Below are 6,379 nucleotides of genomic sequence, written 5' to 3'. Positions count from 1 at the left end.
TTTTTATGCTGAATCAAAGAAAGTGAATCAGATAAAATTTTCTACTTAAATAAGGAAAATGGTTTACTCTGAATTTAAACAACTGAAGAAAATGGTTTAAATGTAAAATTTTGTAAAAAACAAAGGTATTCACGTTATTAAAATAGTATTAGAGAGACAGAACAGCAGTAGGGCATTTGCCTTGCATACAGCTGATCAGAACAAATGGTGGTTCAATCCCAACATCCCATATGGTTCCCCTTGACTGCCAAGAGCAACTTCTGAGAGTAGAGCCAGAAGAACCCCTGAGCGCTGCCAGGTGTGACCCAAAGCCCAAAATAAATAAATAAAACAGTATTAGAAGAATATGGTCTTTTATAGATCCTGGAGAACAAAGAAGTAAATTGATTTAAAAGGAAAATACAAAATAAGGGTATATAATGAATTCTAAGAGTAAACACATAATCTCTTGATTTTCTAACTTTCTTATTGTTAAAATAACTGTTTATTAAGAATATTCTGAATATTCTCTGGTTTCTCTTCAGATCGCATAAATTTTTCGCCTTTTACTAAAGATTTCTGTGGAGAGGAACAATTCTGAGTCGTAACCAATTTTTTGAGGCCTTGCTTAGGTAAGGCTAAAAAAAGAATATTCTGGAGCTGAAATTCCATGTATAATAAAATAGATTATTCTGTTAAGAATCTGGGAAGAAAATTTAATTAAATAAAAGCCATTTTTCCCCTTTGTTTCCCAACTCATTTTTCTGTTGACTCACAACACTCCATCTGGACATTGAATTATGGAGACTTTAAAGTTGGTTTTGCCGTCTCTTTTGTCTCTCTGTCATAGATATTCATGTAATGCCATGTATAGTGATGCTTGCAGAAATTGATATAGTATGTTAGCTATAAGAACATTTTTGTGTAAAATACGTTTCTAAATGGAAAGTAACAAAAAGTAAGACATTATTTTCAACTGTATATATCTCACAAATTTTCACAGATCTAAGATTCATAAAAGCAGGCCAAAAAGAAAACAACACAGAATGGCTTCACAGATACACCTAAAAGGATGATGTTTGTCAAGCAAGAAATGGTTGGATGAGAATATCGAGCAGAAAATATGTTTTTGGAATTGGGATGACACAAGAACATTGGAGTGGAGAATGTCATAACTGAATGCACACATAAGCTTGAAGTCACACACCAGAAAGTCTGGAAACCAAGGTTATGTTAATGGAAGACATAACAGTAAAAATGCAGAAACTGGGCCTTCATCACTTTACAGTTTTTTTCCTTGGAGTGAGGCAGCCCTGGCTGTTTTGATCGCTTCTGAACATCATTCTGCTCTAAATAATGCTAACTTTTGTTTACTCATAATGACCATTTGTACCTCCTCCAAACTGAGCAGATTGCTAATTATTGTTGAGCAAAGTGAGATGTTAGTATTTCTCTCAGATTAGACAAAATGCTCTTATTGAATGCAGCCAAAGATAGCATTTGCTCTTTGGGAAAATGACATAAATTATATGGTGATGCATACTGAGTTTACCATTGACATTAAAACCAGATGTCTCCTATGAGCGTTGCTACCAAACTGTCTCTCAACATAGATATCTATATTGGATTTGGATTCCAAGTACATAACTCTTTTGCATTAAAATATGCTTTCTGATCTATTTAGTCAATATTCTTCTAAGTGTTTTGATATATTTTTAGATTCTGGTTCACTCATCTAAACTACACTTATCCCTTACAACTTGTATTATGCATTGATTCATGAAGTAAGTACTCAACTTCTTTAAAAAATACCAATATATTGATATTCAGGACAAATATGGGCTAGAATATTATGACAAGATCAGTGATCTACAATCCAATTAGGGGTATCTAGACAGTAAAATCTTTTTTTAATTACTTTATTTAAGCTCCATGATTACAAAACAGTTCATGATTGAGTTTCAGTCAAACAATGTACACCTCCTTTCAACAGTGCATGTTTCCAGTCATCAATGGCCCCAACCTCCCTCTCACTGGTTTCACATTTTTTGTTTAAAAATATATTTTTTAATTTTTTTATTTTTAATTATGATAACAAAGATGCAAAGAAAGAGGACAAGGTGAAGTTACAGTGGAAGGACAATCACCCAAAAACAGAATTTTCAGAACTCCCCTTGCTGATATCTGAACTTTGAACTTTAAATAAAACAGAACCCAGTACAATTACTTTGTCCCACAAGTCCCCAGATTGTAATACATAATATTTCTTAGCAGCACACAAAGCAATATAAAGCCATAAAACTTATGTAACTCCTTTAACATTGAAGGAAAAGTACTTTTTTTTTACATTTCCATGCACATGCATATTATTTTAAGTTAACCTCAAAAGTTTAAGTGGTTTTTTTCTTAAGGATTAGAGTCAAAGGTGCACAGTAAAACAGTGTTAGAGTGGCAATTATTGTTTGCATAGGCCCACCAAAATATGAGGGACATAGAAAGGAAAAGCCTTGGCCTAAATACAAGGAAATCATTTGAAACTAACTTTTTAATATAATTTTTATTTTGATCGTAGTGGTTTATATATTGTTGACAATAATATTATTGGTACATATTCACATAAAATCAGGGAGGTTCTCATCACCGATTTGTCCTCCCTACCCTTCCGTGTTTGTCCTACTTCCCATATCCTCCTCCCTCATCCCCGGGGCTGTGAGAATATGTGGTCCCCTCTGTACCTAGCTTACTACTTAGAAGTCTTGGTCTTGGTGCCTCCCTTATTTCCCCCTCTAACTGTGAGGAAGGACTACATAGTTCAAGTTATGTGGTTTTATTTGAAGAAGAGAAAAGACAGTAAAAATCTTTTATACTTAAATTTCTTCATCTGACTTACAGAGCTACGGTGAGAATTTTTTCTAAATTAGCAACTGAAATTTATGAATTATAGGGGTATACACCTTATTTTAAAAGCTATTGATTTATTGTAGTGTACCCAAGACCCACCCATTTCTGGAAGGGGTCTTGGGAACCGGATAGTAGGTGTAACCCTACCTGCTATACCCGGCCCATTCCAGGGAGGGGTCTTGGAATAGGTAGATAAACCCGGAAGCCAGGGGATTAAGGGTCTTTGCCTTTTGGCCCTGCTGGGCTCTCAGAGGAAGATGACTGAATTATAAGATGCAGGGCTAAGAATGGCCGAATGCTTAAAAGGTTATGAGATAGGCCACACACCTGTGGTGGTCAGGGCATGAATAAAGATGATGCTTCCTAATGCCTGCATGTGAGTGAGTCTTGATTACGCTGATTACCTGGGCCTGGAATCCGCCAGCTGGATGGGGATGAAGCCACGTGGCTGGGGCCTAAGCACAAAGGCCTCCATCCATCGCTATCCAGCCCCATTGTTAATTATTTAACACAACAATTTATAACAATTACACATACATAACGTAAAATTATACTGTACAGTCATTCAATGTTTATACAATTCAATAAGCTAATTATTTTATAGACATTTAAAAAACTTCCCTTCTGCCAAATATTAAAATTAAGTATAAATTCTACATTCTTGAAGATTGAGATGCAGAGAATGTAAGTCACAAGAAAGTACAATTACTCTAAAATGACTTCACTGGGAGCACCAATTTGTATTGTTTTGTAAAGTAATATTAAAGCAATAGTATTTGCCAAATAACTTTTCCAAATCATTTAAAAGTCAAATTAGAATTTTCTGAAACAACATTGTGACTAACATTTAAATACCAAATTTTCAAGGAGTAAAATCATGGACCATATTCTAACTACTAGAAAAAATGTTGCCTGGACAATGCTCCTGAAGAAACTTTCCTGATATTGATGAAAGTCCATAAATATCATCATACACATTCCTCAGGAGTCCCTGTAAGAAATCAGTCTTCAAACTGTTGTAATGTTATATGTATAATTTCTCTTCCCACTTCAGTCCAGACTAGTTTGTTTTGCATTGTTTTGTTTTGAAGCTATACCCATCCACATCGGCATAGTGCTTAGGGCTTACTCCTATCTCTGTGTTCATAAATTGCTTAGCCCTAGTAGTACTGGGAGACCATTTGTAGTGCTGTATATTGAAAACTATATGCAAATCAAAAGCTCTATTTACTGTACAACTCGATTGCCCACATCAATTATTTTATTTTATTTTTATATAGTCACCCATGAAATTAAAAGTTATTCATGCTTGGGTTTCCAGCATATGATGTCTCTACATGAATTCCTTCACCGGTGTCCACTTCCCTCCACCAATGTCCCTAGTCACCGCCATTAGTCTGGCTCTACAGAGAAATTTTATTCTATGCATAAAATTTTGCACATTGTTTTACATTACTGTTGCTGACAGCATTTCATACATAATACTTTATCTATCACCTCTCATCACTGCCTCACCTTCCTGATTAACACTTTCCTCTAACGTAGACATTGCGTCCTACCTGTCCTAACCTTTAGCTCCCTCACGGGGTTTGTTTCCTAAATACTATTTTTAATTTTCTTCATTTACATTACTTTGGAGAGTATAATAATTCCCAGGTCCATGTAGTTGCAAATTGCATAACTTTACTTTCTTCCTTATGGCCAAGTAGTATTCAATTGTGTAGGTGCAATAAAGTTTTTTTCCAGTCACCTATTCTTGAGCAACTGGATTGATTCCAGATTCTGGCTATTGTGGATAGAGCTGACAATATATTTTTCTTTTCTGGAAAATGTGGGCCCTTAATATATATATTTAAAAAGTCAAGTTGCTCTATCAAATGGAAACTCAATCCCTAGGCTTTTACGAATGTCACAGAAAGACTGGAGGAGTCAATATTTCCATCAATAAGTAGTGAATAAATTACTTTTTCCCTACATCCACACCAGCATTGGTTGTTCTTGTTCTTTTGAATGTGTGCCCATCTTTGTGGTATGAGATGATATCTCATTGTTGTTTTGATTGGAATTTCCTTGATGATTATTGATACAAATCAGAAGTCTCACATAGAAAGAACTCTTTCAAATATGTGATATAAAAACCATAATAAAAATATCAAATGTCCTTTTCAAAACTTACCTCTTCCCAATTTCATTATTATCAGCTCAAAGGTCAAAGCTCAAAAGCCTCCATCTGCAGCTATTAGACTCACCACCCTAACTACAGTTTATTGGAATGTGCTAAGACTTTTTGATCTGAATCAAGTGAAATTAGGGAGGGTTTTCATTCAAGAGAAAAGAAAGTAAAATCACTTATTTTTAAAATTCTGCCTTATTTACCTTTTATCAATTACTGAGAAACAGGACATGATAAAAGTTTTTAAGTTTCCTGTGGAAAAAAAAACAAAGGAATAATATTACTATGGTTGTTATTTGGCAAAGACCCAGAATCTTTTCCAAGAATTTCTCAAATTAACATCAATCATTATTGACCACAGGGCACAAAGATTACAGAGATTTTAATCATCTCTGTGACATGTGTAGATGAGAAATACTTATTCTTGCTACAAAATGTTGCAGGACAATAGCTGGACACAAATGATTACCACTGAGATAATGTAGAAAGTTGCAGGGAACTCATTGAGAATATATTAGTTTTGAAATAAAAATGAGCAAATTTACCCCACCAACTTTCACCCACAAAAAAGGAAAATCAGTTTCTCTATATTTATAGCTTTTGACATTTCTCTATAGTGAAATGGGGGTATAGATTATTTTCAATCCTGTCTATGAGAATCCATTGTTCTTGTTTAGGAATAATAGGCTCTAATATGAAAAGGTGTAAATTTAAATGCTTGACATTGAATATATCTATATGAAGTAATTTTTACAGGTTAACAGCTAATTTGTATATCTGATACTTAACCATCTAAGGAGGAGGTTTCCCTGCTTTAGCATTGAGAGCTACAAAGAACTTGAAACTTAAAATTTGATTCCAAAGGCTTTTAGTAACTTATACAATCTCTGCCTCTATTTTATATCAGAGAAATGGATATGAGAGTTACAGCCCTTGAGAAATGGTTCAGAGATAGAGGGGATTTTCTTGCAAGTTGCCAAATCTAAGTTTATCACAGGTACCTCACCATTGGCTCGTTCTAGGCTTTGTCCAAAGATCAGAAGTCAATGCTATTGTCCCAAATTGGTGGACAATGACATCCCACCCTCAATAGAGATCTCTCAGAGATATCCTTGGCAATGAAGAAGCCACTAAGAGCAAAGTGTAAAAAGTGTACCCACTGATTACAAAACGAACCATGGTGAAATGGTGAAACAGTGCAGAAACAAACAAAAAAGCAGTGGGCAAAAGATTGTAATCTAGAGAACTCAATCAGTAACAGCCAGCTATTTATTTGTTTTTCTGATAATCACTTCAGAGTAGAAATGTATAGGATGTTTTAAAATT

At 34.6% G+C, this 6,379-nt stretch overlaps 1 non-coding gene across 1 annotated transcript; it reads left to right on the top strand.

The window, feature by feature from the left end:
• The first annotated feature begins 504 nt into the window (after window positions 1-504).
• On the top strand, window positions 505-619 carry LOC126000085 (U5 spliceosomal RNA). The gene has a single exon (XR_007492452.1). It is a non-coding gene; the product is annotated as a U5 spliceosomal RNA (small nuclear RNA).
• The last annotated feature ends 5,760 nt before the right edge of the window (window positions 620-6,379 follow it).

The sequence above is a fragment of the Suncus etruscus genome, chromosome X, assembly GCF_024139225.1.
Source record: "Suncus etruscus isolate mSunEtr1 chromosome X, mSunEtr1.pri.cur, whole genome shotgun sequence".
NCBI lineage: Eukaryota > Metazoa > Chordata > Mammalia > Eulipotyphla > Soricidae > Suncus > Suncus etruscus.
The sequence above is the reverse complement of the archived record's forward strand: the minus strand, read 5'-3'. Positions and strand labels throughout refer to the sequence as shown.